Source organism: Ornithorhynchus anatinus, chromosome 3 (assembly GCF_004115215.2).
Source record: "Ornithorhynchus anatinus isolate Pmale09 chromosome 3, mOrnAna1.pri.v4, whole genome shotgun sequence".
NCBI classification, from domain to species: domain Eukaryota; kingdom Metazoa; phylum Chordata; class Mammalia; order Monotremata; family Ornithorhynchidae; genus Ornithorhynchus; species Ornithorhynchus anatinus.
In genome coordinates, this window is record NC_041730.1 from 81,253,893 (window position 1) to 81,274,011 (window position 20,119).

At 43.2% G+C, this 20,119-nt stretch overlaps 1 long non-coding RNA gene across 1 annotated transcript in view; it reads right to left on the reverse strand.

The window, feature by feature from the left end:
- The window catches only part of LOC114809990, a 131,975-nt gene extending 129,011 nt beyond the window's left edge, over positions 1-2,964 (reverse strand). Inside the window, exon 1 of the long non-coding RNA XR_003757746.1 lies at positions 2,842-2,964. This is a non-coding gene — a long non-coding RNA (uncharacterized LOC114809990). The remainder of the gene's footprint in view (positions 1-2,841) is intronic.
- Positions 2,965-20,119: the final 17,155 nt, after the last annotated feature.

The following is a 20,119-nucleotide window of genomic DNA, read 5'->3' on the forward strand; positions in this document are numbered from 1 at the left end:
CTGATGTGACAGTGCAAGGGGAAAATAAATATGCTTCGACAAGTCAAGGTTTTAACAGCAGGGGTTGAGAGAGGAAGAGAGACTGTATGGTCAATGGGGCTGTGGGCCCCAAGACAGCTGCCCCGTGGTCCTACCAAGAGGGAGGTCATGTCCAGTCAAAGGTGAGATGAGTTAGCTTTAAACAGCAACAGCAACTCCCATTGTTTTGTGATGTGTTCTCCAGATAGGACATATCTTCCATTTATCTATATTAATATCAGTCTCCCTACTCTAGATTGTTAATTCACTGTGAGCAGGAATTGTTTCCAACAATTCTGTTCTTTTGTATCCTCCTAAGTGCTTATAGTGCTCTGCACAGAGTAAGCACTCAATAAATATGACTGACCAATTGATCAATATATCTATGTGTCAAGAATCGCTGCTTAAGAGAATACATGTCTTCCCATTTCCCACCGGAAAGTGTACGTGTATAGATATATATATAATTATAGTATCTTTTTAAGTACTTTCTATGTGCCAGGCACTGCTCTAAGCTCTGGAGTAGATACAGGATAATCAGGTTGTCCCTCAAGGGGCTCACAGTCTTAAAATCCCCATTTTACAGATGAGGTAACTGAGGCATAGAGAAGTTAAGTGGCTTGCCCAAGGTCACACAGCAGACAAGTGGTGGAACTGGCATTAGAATCCAAGACCTCTGATTCCCAAGCCCAGGGTCTTGCCATTAAGCCATACTGCTTTATATATATAAAGCACTCACTATGTGTCAGGAACTGTTCTAACTGCTGGGGTAGATACAAGGTAATCAGGTTGGACACAGTCCGTGTCCCACATAGGGCTCACAATCTTGATCTCTATTTTACAGATGAGGTAACAGACACAGAGAAGTTAAGTGACTTGCCCAAGGTCACAGCAGACATGAGGCAGAGCTGGAACTAGAATAATAATAATAACTGGAGTATTTGTTAAACGCTTACTATGTGCCAGGCACTATATTAAGCACTAAGGTGGATACAAGCAGACTGGGTTAGACAAAGTCCCTGTCCCACATGGGACTCGCAGCCTTAATCCCCATTTTACAGATGAGGAAACTGAGACACAGAAAAATTAAGTGACTTGCCCCAGGCCACACAGCAGACAAATGGCAGAGCCGGAATTAGAACCCAAGTCCTTCTCACTCTCAGACCCATGCTCTATCCACTAGGCCATGCTGCTTCTGGATCTATTTGGGTCTATAGAGAAATCTGGTTGGAGAAGGAAATTTTGCACATAGCAAATAGGTGAAGCATGAATGTCCAACTAATTTCTTTGACTGTGAATGAGCCCGGTGAAGCTTCCCTCACATTAGTAATTAATAAATGTTTGGTCCTAGAAAGTGGCTGTTTTTCACAAGCCAGCCCCTTTATGAGTCTTGTAATCTGTGGCTGGTTCCTGGAGGGCATCATTTATCCAAATTTGGCCAACAGGTTTAAAACAAAATGAACACAGGTTGCTGTTGTGTACCAGTTTGAGTGAACATCTTTATGAGATCCATTTTCCTATTGGGACCTAATATTGTTTTATAGGAGCGCTATGAGGGGCCTTTCGGCTTTGGGGCCTTTAATAAGAGGTTTTTGTCCAGAGTAATGAGAAGCAGGAATAGAATGAGAAGCCGCATGTGAAGAGAAGAGAATTCTAAGTAAAATTGTTTGCAAAACACATATGCCAGAAACGAGGAGGAGGGAAATGTCCTATAGCATGTCGCCATTTCTGACTGGCTATGGCCACAGATCCAAAAGTCAGGCTCAGGTCAGTCCTGTTTCCTGCATGATGCAAAGGGGGGAAATCAAGTAACCAGGTTTTCCTTCATAAACGTTCAGACTATGTTTCCCCATTCCTCAAGAAACTCCAGTGGCTGCCCATCCACTTCTGCATAAAAACAAAAACTCCTCACCATTTTCTTTTAAAGCACTTAATCACCTTGGCCCCTCATACCTCGCCACACTACTTTCCTACTACAGTCCAGACCGTACACTGTGTTCCTCTATTGCTACCCTTCTCATTATATCTCAATCTTGTCTATCTCACCACCAACCTCTTGCCCACATCGTTCGTACCTCTGGACTGGAATGCCCTCTCCTCATAACAGACAGATAATTGTTCTCCAGCACTTCAAAACATCTCCAAGAAGCCTTCCCTAACAAAGGCCTCATCTCCTCTTCTCCCATTCCCTTCTGCGTCACTCTTACTTGATCATTCATCCTCCTCCCATCCCCACAGCACATATGTACATATCTGTATATAACTGTCATTTATTTATGTATTTATCTATTTTTCCCCCTCTAGACTGCGAGCTCACTGTGGGCAGGAATGTGTCTGTTTGTTATCTTACTGTACTCTCCAAACTGCTTAGTACAGTACTTTGTACATAGGAAGCACTCAATAAATAAAATGGAAGGAAGGAAGGAAGGAAGGAAGGAAGGAAGGAAGGAAGGAAGGAAGGAAGGAAGGAAGGAAGGAAGGAAGGAAGGAAGGAAGGAAGGAAGGAAGGAAGGAAGGAAGGAAGGAAGGAAGGAAGGAAGGAAGGAAGGAAGGAAGGAAGGAAGGAAGGAAGGAAGGAAGGAAGGAAGGAAGGAAGGAAGGAAGGAAGGAGCCAACCGAGGGTGGGCCCAGACCTGTGTCAAAAAAAATCAAACCATTGGTCAAGGGATGTTCTTTGGCCTTTGCTTCTTCACCATTCAGTGAGAAATATTTCCCACAGGGTAAAAACCAATCATCACAGCACAGAATATGTTGTTGCTGCCTCAGAGAAGGGATGACTCTTTTAATTAGCTTAACTAAGTGGGCTCTGCTAAGTGATCTTACTTGATATCAAATGTCACACTTGAAAGTCCTGGGAAGGTCTCTCTTCTTATACTTTGTCTTCATAGACTTAATATCCCAACCCCCCACAATGTCCCCAGGCCAAGGAAACGAGAGATTGAATGCATTCTTCAAAAATAAAAGCCTACTTGCGTCAGCTGGTTCCACAGTCTAATGACATCACAAAAGCATTTGATCTGAAGTCCAGTCTGTTGTAAGGTAGCATTACTGGTCTCCTTCAGAGCAGGCAGCAGAGTGCTTGGCAGGGGCATTTAATGCGGATGTTCCAGAACAATGGCCAAATTTAGATGTCAGAGCAGAATGAAAAATGAGACATTTCCAGCATTCATAAACTGGATTTATAACTCTTTTCTGGACTGATCTCCTCTCTACGGGACCCATTACAGAAGGATCTCATTAGAAAGATACTATGCACGCAGGCTATGTGCTTCACGATCCAACAAACTAGGCGTCCAAATCACAACATTATCAGACGGCCTCCAGAGCCAGGCAAAAACTCTTTAAAACTTGTTTCCTGCAGTTGTGAAAGGGAGTGCATAACAAAGAGACTGGCGATGCCCTTTCTACCCTAAAAAGGGAAACAAACTTCCCAAAATAACTGTTTCAAACAGCAAGGCTTGGATGCGTGAAACGTTCTAGAAACAGAAGGGTTACAGTCTACTTTTAGATGACCACTTAACTTCCCTTTTCTACGGGGCTATTTCGTGGATCTTTTAAAAGTGCTGGATGCACCTGGCAGGAAGATTTCATTTGCCTATGTGAGTGTGATCAGAACAATGTGTGTTCTATTATTCATAATAATGATAATAATCATAGTGTTTCTTAAGCAGATACTAAAGTGCTAAGTACTGTACGTGTTTCTTAAGCAGATACTAAAGTGCTAAGTACTGTACTAAGCACTGAGGTAGATACAATCTAATTAGATCAGCCCCAGTTCATCAGGGCTCACAATCTAAGTAGTAGACTGTAAGCTCGTTGTGGGTGAAGAATGTGTCTCTGTTGCATTGCACCATCCCAAGCGCTTAATACAGTGCCCTGCACACAGTATGTCTAAATAAATACAATTGATTGAGGAAAAAAGTGTCATCCCCATTTTACAGATGAGGAAACCGAGGCATGGAGAAGTTGTGACTTGTCCAAGATCACCCAACATACACATGACAGAGTTGGGATTAGAACCTAAGTCCCATAATGCCCAGGCTCTTTCCACTAGGCCATGGTGCTTCTCAACAATTTTTCCATTTCAGGCAGTTGTGTTGACTCTTCCACTAGATCGGCAGTACTTGCTATGGCTTTAAATTCTATCTCAGTGACCTGGTATTCTCAGAAGCTCGGCTCCAAGTGAGTGCAGCTTATCCACTTGTGGGAGTGGGTGTGAAGAGATAGTCCATTTTCACACTGATACCATTCTCCACTTGCACTGTATAGAAGTGCATGTGTGTGTAGGAGCAAACAAAGAAAAAAAACCATGCTTTATGTGAATAGACAAAGTCAGAGTCACTAATGGAGGTACAGACACCAAAACTCACCCAAAGCAAAGAAGAACCTAGAGAGAAGAGGGAGGTACAGACATTTAAGAAAGAGGATGAGAAAAAAAAGAGCTGGACATCAAAATTCAGAATTAATTTCTGCTACTCCACTCAGCTAATTCCCAAGTTAGCCTCACTATCAACAACACTTAAACATACACCATAACTACTGGGTAAATGTGAAACACTTCAGAGTCGGCACAGTTGGATTGGCAATAATCCATCAATCAGTGCTATGTACTGAGTACTGGCTGAATGCAGAGCACTGTGCTAAGTGCTTGGGAGAGTACAGTACCAGAGTTGGTAGCTACGTTCCCTGCCCTCCACAAGCTGATGATTGATACACTTAACTTCTGTTCTTGGAAAGTATTTCAATCATGGACCCAGAGACTTTGAAAAGTAAGATTATGATGCAGCATAAACCCAGAACATCTACAAATAACTGAAAGTTTTCACTGGCAACACAGAACTCGATGCTGTCACTGAATTTTAATAAATAGGCAACATCAGCAGTATTTATTGAGGGGTCACTGCATGCAGAAGACCGCCTTAAGCTTTTGGGAAACACAGAAACTATATCTGACCTGTAGTCAGTCCATCCAGTTCTGTATGCCAAGCATTGTTCTAAACATTGGGGTAGATATACTATAATCAGATTGGAAACAGTCCTTTCTTCATATGAAGTTCACAGCCTAAGGAAGAAGGAGAATAGATATTTAATCTCGATTTTTTAAGATAATAATAATTATGACATTTGCGAAGTGCTTACTATGTGTCAAGCACTATTCTAAGCGCTGGGGTAGATACAAGGTAAATAGATTGTCTTGAGTGGGGCTCACAGTCTTAATCCCCATTTTACAGATGAGGTAACTGAGGCACAGAGAAATTAAGTGACTTGCCCAAAGTCACACAGCTGACAAGTGGTGGAGCCGGGATTAGAACCCATGACCTCTCTGACTCCCAACCTTGTGCTCTTTCCACTAAGCCACGCTGCTTCTCTAATGAGGAAACAGAGGTGCAGAAACGTCAAGCGACTTGCCCAATGTCACACAGCAGGCAAATTGGGAACCGGGATTAGAACCCAGTTCCTCTGACTACCAGGCCCCTGCTCTTGCCATAAGGCCCCACAGCTTGTCTTCAGCTGAGACTCTGAAGTGGTTCATTCTATTCTAGTAGTGATGGCATTTGTTGAGTGCCCTCTGAACATACTAGAAGCACAAGACACATTCCCTGCCTTTAAAGAAGTTTCGCTGTACTGGAGGAAGCAGATAGAAAAAGACAATTCCAAGTACCTGCATGTCTTTTGACGCACGTGCCTACAGAGTGTAGTTGTCACCCCATGGCAGGTTTTGGATGGACCTCACAGTCTATTGAGTTGAAAGAGTTTCCAAGTGGATCAGAAGTCTATTCTGACACCAGCTGTAGACCCGGGCTGCACTCTAAAGCGTAGCTGAAGAGGACGAGTTGAAGCAGCATGTGGCTTGTTATTACCAGGCCCTACATCACTCCTTTGGGGTTAGTTAGAAGCCAATAGATCAATCAGTGGTATTTACTGAGCCTTAACTGTTTACAGAACACTGTAGTAATCTTGGAAAGTATAACACATTCAGAGTTAGTAAATGTGAACCCTGCCCACAATGAGTTTACAGTCTACATACAGGGGAAAACACCCATTAAAACAGATTTGGGATAGTAGAGTATGAAAATATTCACCTAAATATTGTTGGGCTGAGGTGTTAAGATGCTTAAAGGGTACAAAGCCAAATTCATAGTCAGTGCAGAGGAAACAGTGGATACAGGGAATGAAGGGCTTAATCTGAGAAGACCTCTAGAGAGATGGTTTGAGGAGGGTTTTGAAGGAGGGGAAAGTGGTGATCTATCAATTACGAAGGGGGAAGGAGTCCCAGGCATGAGGGGGAATGCGGACCTGGGGGCAGACAGGAGTCGGTGGATGGGTAGGCAAGGTTGAGGTACAGAGAGTATGCTGGCAATAGAGGAGCAGAGTGAGCGGGTTGGGTTTTAACAGGAGAACAGTGAGGTTAGATAGGTGGGGGAGAGCTGATTGAGTACCTTAAAGCAATGGTAAGGCATTCCTGTTTGAGGCAGAGGTGGATGAATGCTTAATATGTGCAGATCACTGTACTAAGCTCTGGGGAGAGTACAATCTAAGAGAGTTAGAAGACTCATTCTCTCTATACAATGATCTTACAGTCTAGATGGGGAGACAGATATTAATATAAATAAATTACGGATATGTACGTAAGTGCTATGGGGATGAGAGAGGGGTGCATGAAGGGAGCAAAGCCAAGTGCAAGAGTGATGCAGACGGGAGTGGAGGAAGAGGAAATTAGGTCTCAGTAACTTACTGCCTTCAATTAGGCTTTGAAGGTGGGGAGAGTAATTGTCTGTCAAATGAGAAGATGGGGAGCATTCCAAGCCAGAGGCAGGACATGGGCTAGAGGTCTGTGATGAGATATTTGAGATTGAGGTACAGTGAGCAAGGTGGTATTAGAGAAGTGAATCATGCAGACTGGGTTGTACTTGGAGAGCAGCAAGGTAAGGTAAGGAGGGGACAAGTCGATTGAGTGCTTTAAAGCTGATGGTGAGGAGTTTCTATTTGATGCAGAGGTAGATGGGCAACCACGGGAGGTGCTTAAGGAGTGAGGAAACATGAACTAAATGTTTTTCTAGAAAAATGATCCAAGCAGCAGAGTGAAATATAGACCGGAGTGGGGAGAGACAAGAGGCAGGGAGGTCAGCAAGGAGGCTGATACGATAATCAAGGCCAAACAGGCTAAATGTTTAGATAAACATGAAAGCAATTTAGATGGAGAGGAAAGGGTGGAATTTAGCAGTGTTGTGAAGGTAGAACTGACAGGACTTAGTGACAGACTGAATATGTGGGTTGAAGGAGAGAAATGAGTCGAGGATAATGCCAAGGTTACGGACTTGTGAGACAGGAAGGATGGTGGTGCAATCTACAGTGATGGGAAATATCATTGGGCAATCACTGGACGTTTTTGAGGAATGGGGAGATATGGAGTGAACTTTTTCTAGAAAAATATTCTGGGCAGCAGAGTGAAGTATGGATTGGTGGGAAATACGGGATGAAGGGAGGTCAGAGAGGAGGCTGATTCAGTAGTCAGACATGAAAAAATAAGTGCTTGGATTCACATGGTAGTAAAAGGATGGATTTTAGTGATGTGAAGTTAGAACGTCCTCTCAGGATCACACTTAGAGAGTTTCCAGTGCTCTCTAGGTCTCAGCTATGGAATGGAGAGTCAAGCAGAGGCATAGTCATTCCATTCCTAGCTTGATTGAGGGCTAGCAAGTGGAAGGCAATCTGCTACAAGTCAAAACTCACCTGTGTCGGGCAGCAGCGCCATGGGAGAGAGTCGAGGGTGGAGACTCAAGTTTACCGTTTGGAAGGAGGCAAGATAAACCACTTCCGTATTTCTATCAAGAAAACTCTGTTGATACACTACCAGAATGATTGCAGATGGAGGTGAGGTGTTCTTGGAGAGATGTGTCCATGGAGTCACTCTGGGTAGGAAACAACATAAGATGAGGCAAGAAGTTAGAACCAATGACATTAAATGTGACATTAAATTTTGTGACATTAAATGTGTGGGTTGAATGAGAAATGAGTCAAGGATAATTCCGTGGTTATGATCTTGTGAGACACAGAAGATGGTAGTACTTTCTATAGTGACAAGCAAGTGAAAGGGAGGAGAGGATTTGTGTGGGAAGGTGAGGAGTCTGTCTGGGACATGTTTAGTTGGAGGTGTCAATGGGACATCCAGCTAGGGATGTCTTGAAGGCAGGAAGAAATGTGAGACTGCAGAGAAAGAGAGAGGTCAAGGCTGGATGGGTAAATTTTGGAATGATCTGCGTAGAGATGATAGCTGAAGCCATGGGAGAGAATGAGTTCTCCTAGGGAGGGTGTGTAGATGGAAAATAAAAAAGGACCCAGAACGGAGACACCCCCATATTTAGAGGGCAGGAGGTAAAAGAGAAGCCTACAAAAGAGACACAAGAGTGGCCAGAGAGATAGGAGGAGGAACATAAGAGGACAGTGCCAAGATAGAGTTTACATTCTAGGGCACTGTCTTCTTTCATACTCTCCCAAGAACCCACTGGATACCCAGACTATTGCTTGACCCACAAACACTCAATGACAACTACTTGATTAACTGATAGAGGAGAAAAGTCAGGAGTGGAGCTTGAGATTTAGGGGACTTCTCCCCTTCCCTGCCGCCAGAGTTATCCTTCTCTGGATAACTGGCTTGTTTACCAGTAAATGTTAGACTACCGGTAACACTGTCAGATGAAGCATAAAACTTCCACGGTTGCCCTTCCACCTCGGCATCAAACAGAAACTCCTTCCCAGTGGTTTTAAAGAACTCATTCAACTTACCCCCTCTTACCCCCACTCCTTTAGTGTCAGCTTGCTCACTATGCCCCAATCTCATTTATCTCACCACCAACCTCCCCCACCCACATCCTGCCTCTGGCCTGGAACTCCCTCCCCCTCCATATAACCCAGACCACTACTCTCTCCACCTTCAAAGACTTATTAAGATCACCTCTCCAACAAGAGGCCTTGCCTGATTAGCCCCTTTTTTCCTGACTCCCTCTCCCTTCTGTGCAGTGTATGTACCTGGATCTGTACCCTTTAGGCACTTGGTACTCACCCCAACATCAGCCCACAGCACGTAGGTACATACCCATAACATTTATTTATTTGTATTAATGTTTGTCTCCCCATCTAGACTGCGAGTTCCTTGTGGGCAGGGAAAATGTCTACCAACTCTGTTGTACTGTCCTCTCCGAAGCACTTTGGAAATATCACTGATTGATAAAAGACCCGACAAAATAGAAATAAATGAAAAGGGTCCAGTGGATAAGGCAAAGCTTCTACTCTTCTCCATCTTCCATCTCTCTTACTTCTTTCATTCTTGCTCTTTCCTCCTCTCACCTTTCTCCACCCACTTTCTTTTTTCTTCCTTTTCTCATTTCCTCAGGGCTTCTCATCCCTAGATTTGGATCACTGGGGCTTCAGGCTCTGGGGCGACTCTATGGAGGAGCAAATCATGGTGCCAAATGGTGGTTTTAGAAGGGGAATCACAGCCGTAGGCTGCTCCCTGGCAGGGTGGGATCCACAGAACCCATAATTGACAAATCCCCAAAAGCAAGGAAATTACTAACAGTGAACATACGTGCTACCACGTATCGAAGCCCCCCTTTCCCCGCAACAGGAGACCACAAACCTTATTCCGGTCATCCCATGCAATAATAAATAGCAGCTTCCCATTCTCTTCTCATTAAAATGTTGCAGGTTTGGTAAGAAAGAATTGTAGCTGTTTTATACGTTTTACAGTTCTCGGTGCTTTATCTTCATTAAAGTCTGTGGTAATTAACTTACATCTTTAAATCCTTTTTATAGTGGTTTTTGAATATCAGGGGAAAAAGAATAAAATTGCTCCAACTTTAATTTTCATTTTATTGCATTTCATCACTCTTCTGCATTTGAACCGATCGTACATAAGTGGTTCAGCGATGTGCAATTGAGTTAATTCCTTTGGATGCTCAGTAAAAGGAGTACGGTATTAAAATAAATGTCTTCAGAACAGGTAAATGCATTTTAATCAGCAGTGCTATAGTGTAATAGTAACCCCAAACAGAATTAGCTTACTTTTTCATGTAAGGATATTGCTTACCATTTAATTTGCAGATTTCACTACCGACACCATTACCATCAGGGGATGTCGATGTGGCTGGGAAGACCAATGTATAATCAGAAGCTTTTTCCACAGTGGAGTTATTGCAACTCTCCATTTCAGACCTCCAAGACTACTGCTGCCTCTTTAGCAACTAATAGTCATAATAATAGCATTTACTGAACACCCCCTGGTCACAATGCACTGTAATAAGTACTTGGTAAGTAAAAAAACAGACACATTCCTTGCCCAAAAGGAGTTTATACTCCAATCAATCAGAGGTATTTATTGAGTGCTTACTGTGTGCAGACCAGTGTACTAAGTGCTTGAACATGTTCCCTGACCACAGAGATCCTATTGTCTGGAGGGGGAGAGTATGGAAGCGCGAACGTCAAAGTATTTATAAAATAATTGATGTAGAACTGAGTAAATATATTTTAACTAAGTGCTGAGTGAGGACTGGAATAACTGCACAACCATTATCCTCAGTCTCCTAGTTGCCAAGTATTTTTCAGTTTGAATATTCCCCTATCACCTTCCCGACCCCCTAGGGAATTGCTCAAACTCAGTGGGCTACTAAAAACATTCTGGGGGCAGTCATCCACAATGGATGGATCCTAAATAACCGCTCTGGAATCACACATGCAGGAAGCTAGCCAGATGACTGGAAGCTCCTTGTGTGCAGGAAATGTTTCTACCAACTCTGTAACATTGCACTATCCCAAACACTTAATACAGTGCTCTACACACAGAAGGCATTCAATAAATACCGGTGATTGAGCAACGCAATTAAGGACCACTTTTCAGAGTTGGCATGATGCTGAAGATAAGCATGAAGGGAAATAGAGCACACATCTGAAGGTCATCACTTGCAGCATCAACATCAATCGATGATATTTATTGAGCACTTACTGTGCACAGAGCACTGTACTAAAAGCTTGGGAGTATCCACTACAACATAGTTGGCAGAAACAGTCCCCGCTCACAACGAGTTTACAGTCTAGAGGGGGAGACAGTCATTAATATAAATAAGTAATTTATAATATATAATTTAAAGATATGTACGTTAGTGCTGTGGGGTTTTGGGGGGGCTGAATATCAAATGCCCAGAGATCACAGATCCAAGTGCACAGAATACGTAGAAGGGAGAGAGAACCGATGAAAAGAGGGCTTAATCAGGGTCCTTATATATAAATTTATAGAGAGAGAGGTTCCTTTGGATGCAAAGGTGATGCCATGGGTGGGTGTTCACCTATGGTTGCATGTGTGTCAAAAAGGCCAAAGAGAGAGCCATTGATTCTGCCTGCAATGGGCCACCACACCCACACCAACTCTCCCTCGTTTGCCATCATATTTGTTGTAATAGTAGCCCTAGCTATAATTTCAATCAGTTGTATTTATTGACTACATACCGTGTGCAGAGCACTGAACTACATGCTTGGGAGAGTAATAATAATAACGATGGCATTTGTTAAGTACTTCCTATATGTCAAGCACTGTTCTAAGCGCTGGGGTAGATACAAGGTTATCAGGTTGACCCATGTGGGGCTCACAGTCTTAACCTCCATTTTACAGATAACTAAGGCACAGAGAAGTTAAGTGACTTGCCCAAGGTCACATAGAAGACAAGTGGCAGAGCCAGGATTAGAACCCACAACCTCTGACTACCAAGCCCGTGCTCTTGCCACTAGGCCATGCTGCTTCTCCCACTCGATTGTACTGTAGTCTTCCAAATGCTCAGTATATTGCTCTAAACCCAGTAAACACTCAAAATCTACTGATTAATTGATGATAATAATAATAATAGTGAAATTTGTTAAGCCCATACTATGTGCCTGGTAGCGTACTAAATTCTGGGATGGATACAAGCAAATAAGATTGGTCTCAGACCCTGCCCCATATGGGGCTCACAGTCTCAATCCCCATTTTACAGATGAGGTAACTGAGGCCCAGAGAAGTGAAGTAACTTGCCCAAGGTCACATGGCAGACAAGTGGTGGAGCCGGGATCAGAACTTCTGACTCCCAAGCCTGTGCTCTATCCACTAGGCCACTGATTCCAATAATTTACAATCTCTCTCAACTACTAAGTCTTTTTCATAGTCCTGGTTTAATGTCACTAAACCTGGAGATCTAACTGCACACTGTCATGTTCCCGGGGATTTTAAGCCCTAAATCCTGACAAAAACAGCCCCAGAGTGACTTCAAGAGGGTCTGGATCCCCTAAGTCCCTGCACCTTTCTGACTGCCACCACCCAGGTGTCTCCCCAAAGGCATAGAGGACATCTGGGATTTGACTAGCACCTTTGGGAAACAGTAACTGCCCCAAACCCTGTGATAGAAGAATGAGATCTCTAATTCTATGTATTTATATTGATGCCACTGATGCCAGTTTACTTGTTTTAAGGTTTCTCCCCTCATTCTAGACTGTGAGCCCGTTGTGGGCAGGGATTGTCTCTGTTGCTGAATTGTACTTTCCAAGTTCTTAGTACAGTGCTCTGCGCACAGTAAGCACTCAATAAATACGATTGAATGAATGAATGAATGAATGAATGAATGAATGAATGAATGAATGGCTTTAGAACCCCATGGTGACTGACCAGAGTCCAGATACTTCTAAAGTGACTCTGGTGGCTCTTTCTTTGGGGATTTAATGCTGAAAAGCCCCTTAAACTCACACACACATTTCCTCATGATGACGACAATGGAAAGAGCTAGGAATTGTTCTAGCTTCTGATTCCTAAGCAAAATTCCCTGAGGCTTCTAAGCATTAACAACTTTGACAGCTAATCTCAATCCTCTACAGTACTGAAGGGCTGTAAACCAGCCTAGGACTTTGGCTACATCTGGCCACGATGGTTCGTGTGTGGGTGTTGGTGTGGGCGGGGGAGGGGGAACGCGGTTAGGGTGGGAAAACCAGGGAGTACATTTTTCTTTTTTTTAAGTAAATGTATAATTCACTGATTTTGCTTCAAACATAAACCTCCCCCCTAGGTGAATGCTTGTTCAGTTGCAGCTACAAATGTGAACATCAAGGGACAAGAGCAGAGAAATGAGATACTAGGATGCAATTAATGCCTCTCACATCTCAGTAGTGCTGAAGGGAGATGAAGTGGGGAAGGAAGGAAGGAGGAGGGGAGATGAAGTGGGGAAGGAGAGAAGGAGGAGGGGAGATGAAGTGGGGAAGGAGAAGGGGAGATGAAGTGGGTAAGGAGAGAAGGAGGAGGGGAGATGAAGTGGGGAAGGAGAAGGGTAGATGAAGTGGGAAAGGAGAAGGGGAGATGAAGTAGGGAAGGAGAAGAGGAGATGAAGTGGGGAAGGGGAGAGGAGATGAAGTGGGGAAGGAGAGAAGAAGAAGGGAAGTGGGGAAGCAGAGGAGAAGGGAAGAGAAATGGGGAAGGAGACAAGGAGAAGGGAAGAGAAGTGGGGAGGGAGGACAAGAACAGGAAGGAAGAAAAGAGAGCTAGGAGAGGGAGAAAGAAGGGAGGAGGGGGGGAGAAAGAAAGAAGGGAATATGGGGGAAAGGAAGAAGGGGGGAGGAAAAGGATAGGGAAAGGGGAGAAGGGAGGGAAAGGGAAGGGGGGGAAGGAGGTCTGAAGGAAGGAGAGGGGGAAATGGAAATAGAGAGGAAGGGGAGAGAACAGTTCAGTTCATCTAGCATTCAGAAATAGCTTGAGAGCCAAATGGTGGGAGAACTAGGATGAAATTCATAGTTTCAAAGCAATCTTAGACACAGAGGTTTAGTTTGTAACACCCTGGGGAGCAGATCCAAATGCTTCTACATCCCAAATTATGCAGGTGAGTAAAATCACACTAATTCCTCTAAATACATGAGCAGGACTGCAGCAGAAACCCTAAAATCCAACCAGATATGCATAGTATTTTGGGACTAAACTCACTTACTCACTGTTCACCGTGATTAGAGAGCTGGAAAAACACCCTTCAGAGTGCTGATAGAGTGAGTCAGCTGACAGAGAGTGAGTCATCAGGGAGGGTGAAGCCTCCTCTACACCTGATTTAAAATTTCTATCCTGGTTGCTAAGGGACCTCGTTACTCAGATCTTCGGGATGATTTGACTCTCTCATAGGTCTGGGGGAAATGTAGGCCTTTTGGCCTTGGGAAAATGTCATTTCCAGGAAGTACTGCCACTAGAATAAGATTTGGGCTTATTGATTGATATTTATTGAGTGCTTACTGTGTGTAGGGCACTGAACTAAGCACTTCATTCAATCGTATTTATTGAGTGCTTACTCTGTGCAGAGCTTGGAGAGAATACACTTGGGAGAATACACTGTAACAGAGTTGGTAGACATGTTCTCTGTCCACAAGGAGCTTATAGTCTAGAAGGGAAGACAGATGTTAATAAATATAAATTTCAGATATGTCCACAAGTGCTGTGGGGCTGAGGGTGGAGTGAATGGAGGGGATAACCTCCTCTGACTTCAGTTCTTCCTCCTAAAGGGGCTTGAACATTCCCACTACCCAACTCCACTTCTGCAAAATAGCTCACGACCCACTGAAATTGGAAAAGGAGCAAACTTTTTGGGTTACATAGTTAATACTATAAGGCCGGCAAATCATTACCAAATTACAAGAGATATTTGTTCTCCATATGCCTCAGAAACAGGATGAAAGCCTCAGGATTGAAAGCTTCTTATGGGCAGAGAACATGTTTATCAACTCTGTTATAGTGTACTCTCTCAATCACTTAATACAGGACTCTGCACACAATAAGCACTCAATAAATACCATTGACTGATTAACTGACACGCACTGAAGTTTCTTTGAAGATTCAGAATAACTAAAAAACCCTCTTCTTTAACTGGGGTGGAGGTGAGGAGGATGGGGAGCATATAACTTTGGCATGTGTTAAACACTTAATAAGCACTGGGGTAAATACAAGATAATCAGGTCCCACATGGGGTTTACAGTCTAATTTGGAGGCAGAACAGGTATTGAATCCCTATTTTGATGAGGGAACTGAGGCATAGAGAAGTTAACTGACTTTTACAAAGCCACACAGCAGGTAAGTGGTGGAGTCGGTATTAGAACCCAGATCCTCTGACTCCCAGGATCATGCTCTTTCCCCTAAGCCATACCGCTTCCCCAGTGGAATGTGTTTCCCCAGGGTTTGTGCAGACAGAAAATATCAATAAGCTAAAGTTGGTCTTGGATTGATTCACAGTTGAGTAGTGATCGATGACAATTTACCCATGAATTTATCCAAGCCCACCCAATAATGGGAAAGTTAAGGTGTTGGATGGGATCCTTAGCCCTGAGGATGGGTGTCCATCACAGCAGTCATCACACAGTTCCTCCAATAATAATAATAATAATGGTATTTGTTAGGCACTTACTACGATCCTGGTGCCACTGTTGAATGATGATGATAACAGTATTTGGTAAACTCTTACTATGTACCAAGCACTGTATTAAGTGCTGGGGTAGATATGAGGTTATCAAGTTGGACAAAGTTCCCGTCCCACATGGGGCTCACGGTCTAAGGGGAGAGAGTCTTGGCTGGATGTTCAGAGATGGGGGCAGGGAAAGTGTCTGTTTATTGTTGTACTGTACTCTCCCAAGCACTTAGTACAGTGCTGTGTGCACAATAAGTGCTCAAAAAAAGCAGTTAACTGACTGACTGACCCAATATCAACATTTCTAGGTTCTTTTTTCCCTAGATAGAGCATATTCCCTTGTATTGAATGTGATTAAGTTTAAAATGACATCGGAGATCCTCTAGACTGCAAGCATACTGTGGGCAGGGAATGCATCTACCAACTCTTGTATTTTACTCTCCCAAGTGCTTAGTACTCTGAATATGCAAGCGCTCAATAGATATGATTGATCGATTGACTGATGTTACAGCCACTACTTCACAGGTGAAATCCCTCTCCATCTCTCACTGTCTCATTTGGAGTTCTAAGGGAGTTTCTCTTGCCTGGTTAAGTTGCCCTTGCCACACTTTCTGACCTTTCAAATTTCCCTTTTCCCTTCCCTCAATTGCCTTTACAACCCCAATCTTTGATATTCTGTGACCTGTCGTTTTCCTCGGCCCGTTCTCTTGGTAGAGGAGAAGCGAGGCCTAGTGGAAAGAACACGATCCTTGAAGTCAGACCACTTGTTCTAATCCCAGTTCCGCCACTTGTCTGCTGTGTAACTTTGGGTGAGTCACGTAATTTCTCTGTATTTCAGTTACCTCATCTGTACAGTGGGGATTAATACTGTGAGCCTCATGGGGGACAGGGATTGTGTCCAACCTAATAAATGAGAAGCAGTGTGGCTTAGTGGAAAGAGCATGGGCTTGGGAGTCAGAGGTCGTGCGTACCCATCCCAGCTCTGCCACTTGTCAGCTGTGTGACTTTGGACAAGTCTCTTAACATCTCTGTGGCTCAGTTATCTCATCTGTACAATGGGGATTAAGACTGTGAGCCCCCCCGTGGGACAACCAGATTATCTTGTATCTACCCTAGCGCTTAGAGCAGTGCTTGATACATAGTAAGCCCTTAACAAATACCACAGCTATTATTATTAGTATTATTATTATTTTGGACATTTACCTATCCTCCACTCCCTCTGTCAAGAGTCCCACCATTCCTATAGTATTTATTCCCAGGTTCTTCCTGGTCTATTCCTCACCCTATTCCCAGGTCTGTCAATGGCCTGCTGCGTGTCCTTGGGCAAGTCGCTCTCTCGGCCTCCGTTTCCTTTATCTGTAAGAAAGGGACAATAATATCTGCCTCTCTCTTGAATAATCAATAAATCAATGGCATTTATTGTGTGCTCTTTGCAGAAGCCTATACTAAGTGCTTAGGAGAGCACAACAGATTTGGTAGAAACAATCCTTACTTTCGAGGAGCTTATGATCTAGATGTGAAAGAACTTTAGAAAAGTAAAAGTGCTATAAACAAAACAAGGTGTTATTATCATTATTGTTATTGTCATTATTATTGTTGTTGTTATTAGTATTGTTATTATTATATGGAGAGCTCACATCTGGTCCACAGTCTCCTGATGGCCAATAGAAAACATCGAATGACCCTAAAAAAGTCAGATGAGATAAGCATAATCCACTGGATCTGTGTCCTGTGGAACATACTGATTTTTTCCCAGTATTTTGTACAGAACTGTGCACATAGTTGACACAATAAAAACTGCTATTTTGACTACTGCAATGGGGAAGAAAGTCTAAAAACCCAAGATACAGAAGATGAAACATTGAAGAGTCAGAAAAAATTGTCCACACAGATGAAGAAGCTCGAAGACTGTAAGTCTCTTGTCTGTAAGCTCCTTTTTAGAACTTGAGCTCCTTGTGGGCAGGGGAACATGTCTACTGACTCTGCTATATTGTACTCTCTCAAGTGCTTAGGACAGTGCTCTGAACACAGTACATGCTCATTAAATAGGATTGATTAATTGATTGATTGATTGAAAGCTCAGACCACATTTCCCCAAAGTGTGAAGAACAATTTGGGCCAAGCATCAGCCTGGTCAATAGAACGCTGGTTTTGGTACAGGGAGGCAGGTAACTCTCTTTCCACCAATGGCAATGAGCGTTTCCTTTTCTAAGCCCATCTGATCACAAAGCACTAGTAGCCAACTGGCAATGCTGAGGATTTTAGTGTATTATTGAACAATCGATATTTATTGAGCACTTTGTGCAGAGCTCGGTAATAAGTGCTTAATACTGTACTAATGAGTAAGACAGAGACCGTGAGAATGGTTTGTGACAGAACCAGATCTAGAAAGGGACCCTTGCCCACCAGCCTAGCTGCTTTCAGTGTTTTTCTTCAGTGTAAACATAATTCGGACATAATTCATGGCATACAATGCTTTCTCACACTGATTAGCTGGATGTCAGTCACTTCTGGAGATGTCACAGACTTACAGCTTCCACAGCTTCAGCTACCACCTTTATGTGGGTAACTACCAAATCTACTACCAGTAATTTATTTTAATGTCTGAGTTCCCTGCAAGCTCCTTGAAGGCAGAGAAGATGTCTACCAACTCTTGTACTGTACTCTCCCAAGGGCTTAATAGAGATCTCTGCATATAGTAAAGCATTCAGTAAATACCATTGATGTATTAGTAAGCCATATAAAGTTTCATTCCCAGCCTCCTCATGCGTCTTTTCCTTAAAAGTTTTTTCCCTCCTTCCAGCCCAGTTGAAGGTTTGGTTTGTTGCTTAAGTTGAAATAGTGATTTGAACAGTCCCATTTCCACAGGACCCTTCCTGGTTAAGAAATAACGTTCTTTCATGAAGCCTCCCAGCCCTGAACATTCTAGATGGTCTCCTCCTTCCATCCTAATTCTTGAATCTTAAATCAATCTGATTTGGAATTGCAAGATTTCCCTTAAAAAGTCAAGGATCCCAAGTCTCCTTGATCTACTTTATCCAACCCTGACTGCATTCAAAACTTGAATGGTCAATGTGCTTCCTCTCCTAGGGATTCTTTGGCAATTTACTTTTTTTTAAGTGGTTAATGTCCTTAGAATTTTGGAATGTTTTTTTTTTTAATTTTGTGTTACGTTTTCCTTGACCATTTAAAAGCTGATTCCTCCCATTTTCTCAAATTCCCAATCTTTCCTCGTTTCCTGGGGCAAGTGAATGAACAATGTTCTCCTTTGTGTGTGTGTGTTTTTTTTTTACTTCTGTTCCATAATAAGTGCCATTAGAATGTCTGTTAAATTAACAGTTTATACCATTTGGCTTCCTCGATTGCTGTCGCTTCCACGTTGTAAGAACAATGCCTGGCCCATGGGGGAAATGGTTATTAAGGGAAAAGTGAGGGTTATGGATTTAAAAAAAAATAAAGACCCTCTGGAGCCAAAAGGCACCTCTCCCAGTAGCTGTATTTGAGTAAACACGAGCAGAAGGCAGAACACTCCTGCTTGCCTTTCAAAACTGTAACGAGACAAGTCTGGCTTTCAGTTATGTGAAATCTAAACCTAGTTTCTGGATTGAGGTGTCATGCCAGCTCGTCCTCCCCCTTTCCCTTTCTTAGACTCCCTATGCTTATCATGACTCCTGGTGGCTCTCTGGGAAGAGAGATTGGGGCTAGAGGTGGCTAAACAGCAATGAGAGCAGGGACCTGATGAAAACCTGCCCTTATGGCCTAGTGGGGAAGGCACAGACTTGGGAGTCAGAGCACCAGGATTGAAATCCCGGTTTTGCCACTTGCCTGCTCTGTGACCTTGGGCAAATCACTTAAACTCTCTGGGCCTCAGTTTTCTCATCGGGAAAATGGGGATTCACAAGTAATAATTATGGTGTTTCAATGCTTTTTGTCTGCCTAACATTGCACTAAGCACTGAGGTAGATACAAAGTATCACAGAAACAGACCAGTGTAGCCCCAAGGGGCTGTTTCCACATAAACAGGTGAGCATTAATTTATTCATTCGGTTGTATTTTCTGAGTTCCTAACTGTGGGTAAAGTATTAAACTAGTTACCTTCTATTTGGAGAGTATTATAATGGACACTTGCTAAATAAAAAGCATTGAATTAGCAGTCTACTACATATAGGACACTGTAGAAGGTGCCTACTGTGTACAGTGAACTGTACTGGACACTTACTGTTTGCAGAGCTGTTGTGCTGTGTGCATGGGAATACACAATAAAAGGCCCAATCCCAGGCCTCAGGGAAATTTCAATCTAAGAGTGTTCTGGGCTAGTATATCCATCAATCAATCTATCATATATATTGAGCACTTACTGTGTGTAGAGCACTGTACTAAGCACTTGGGAGAGTACAATATAACAGGGTGGGTAGACGTGATCCCGACCCACAAGTAGCTTACAGTCTAGAAGCAGAGACAGACATGAATATAAATAGATAAATTATGGATATGTATAAGTGCTGCAGGGCTGAAGAAGGGGTGACTAGAGGGACAAAATGCAAGGGCTAGGGAGATGCAGAAGGGAGTGGGAGGAAATGGGGGTTTAGTCAGGGAAGGCCTCTTGAAGGAGATGTGCTTTCAAAAAGACTTTGAAGGTGGGGAGAGTGGTTGTC